At 34.7% G+C, this 1,977-nt stretch overlaps 1 pseudogene; it reads left to right on the plus strand.

Annotated features, from left to right (window-relative positions):
• Positions 1–958: 958 nt before the first annotated feature.
• LOC119639834 lies at positions 959–1,657 on the plus strand (annotated as a pseudogene).
• The last annotated feature ends 320 nt before the right edge of the window (positions 1,658–1,977 follow it).

Consider the following 1,977-nt stretch of genomic DNA (forward strand, 5'->3'; position numbering starts at 1 on the left):
AAAATGAGAACGAATATACGCTTATTTTATAAAGTTCTACAATACATGCATAACAAATGGACCTTTGTTTTGCCGACGGCTTTGAGTTGGGCATTTAACATAGCTGAATGGCGTTACCATTTAAGTTGTTAGTAGGGCATTTAACCATTCAACAGAGGTTCCATTTTTTTACTTTTTTTTACAAGAAACTCTGCGCCTTTGCTTTGTTTAAAAATGGTGGCGGTTTAATTTTAGGCTAACTTGTAAAATTAAATAAGTTTAGTTCGCGTATTTTCCAAAACACTTTACATCTATACATCTAGAGGAGAAGAATTTACACCAAGTATTCAAAAATATGCAAAAATCGAAAGCCAGGTCACTAAAAATTAAATAAAATTACTCAGAATGCGTTTAAGGGAACATAAATCCTCTTTTTTCATACAATTATATAAAAGATTGCAAATTTTCGGTTGACGTAGTATTTCTCCTACGATGAAAAAACTAATATCTATATCTAATAGTTATCAACGTAAAAAATTTTTCTGCTTAGACTGTTATACTCTTTCTCAGGTTCCGGTTCAGTGATTTCTTTGTCGTTATTAGTTACAATAACGTTTAGCTTGAACAAATTCCTTGGCTTCCAATAAATCTTGCTCCCAATCGCTTATTATATCTTCTTCACGGCCATACTGAAAACCAAAATTTAAAGCAATCTTTCATTTAGAGCGCAATTAAAAAATTTGTACTTTACAAATATTATCCTCTAAGAGTTCCAAAGCAGTCATACGATTTTCTATGGTCAGAGCTAAATATCTGCCCTCGCGTGTAAAATGCGCTCGTTCACGGTCATAAATGCTGTTTTAGTGGTTCGGGCACATCGAAGCTTCCGATGGGTTGTAACTGCAAATCAATTAAATTTGAAAATGAAAGTAAATAAATTATAGTGAAATCAGGGACCATTGTTTGATACTAGTGACCTTACGACATTGGCTTGCGTGTACGCCTATATGGTTGCGAACGCTTACGGAAAGAACGACTGATTAGAGAAGCATATTGCAGTTTTGCAACTATAGACTTGGAATTGGAAACAAATTTGTGGCTTCCCTTAGACCCAAGAAATACTTCGTCGGTTTGTTAATTTATTGACATTTTCACTCAAAATTATTTGAACTACCTTGGATCCTGTTTATAGGTTTTGGGTTCATCTAGTGATCTTTTAAGTTTAGCTCGTTCTGATAGTGCCGGCTCGACAACTTCAATGCAACATGGAGGTGTGCCGGAGTTACTTCTAAGTCTAGGCTATAATATATAAAGAAACATTTCAGGTATGCTTCAGGTATTCTTTTTTTTTTGAGCAGTTTGGCATTGTCATGTGAAATGGAAAATTCAGACTACTTTTATTGCTTTAGGTTTTCTTATTTCAATTGAATGATGTTACATTAATGGTAATGAAATAATAGCTCGAAATTTATTAATGGAAGTTTTAAATTGTTTGGAATTATTATCATCAGTCGCTTAGGTTTCCGTTTACGCTAAACGTAATATGAAAAAAAATGAAATGGTCGGCTGGTTTAGTCTTGGGTTAAATTCTCCCGGGCCTGAGGAAGTAGCCCATTGGGTGGATATGCGTGATATGGTAAAAGGTGAATTACTGGCACATGTGCTTATCGATTCTTGATTCGAACAGCTGGGACGTGGCAGGGCTTTAGGTACATTATCATCATTCTTCTCCTCGAAGGATAACTTCAAGCTGAAAAAACTGAAAGAAGAGCAAAATCTCAACCACGATAATATAGTGACTGTTGATATTGAGACTGGCCTCGAACTAGACTTCGTATAGATTGGCATACAAAATAAATTTGTTTAGCACGACCGACTTGCGCTTCTCGTACACATATATTAATAAGAATATATGCATATAACCTTTTTGACATTTAATAATAACAACAGCAGCCATTTTATTTTGGTTGTCCAATGAAGAACAATGTAAACCCACCA

Source organism: Glossina fuscipes, unplaced genomic scaffold, assembly GCF_014805625.2.
Source record: "Glossina fuscipes isolate IAEA_lab_2018 unplaced genomic scaffold, Yale_Gfus_2 113, whole genome shotgun sequence".
NCBI classification, from domain to species: domain Eukaryota; kingdom Metazoa; phylum Arthropoda; class Insecta; order Diptera; family Glossinidae; genus Glossina; species Glossina fuscipes.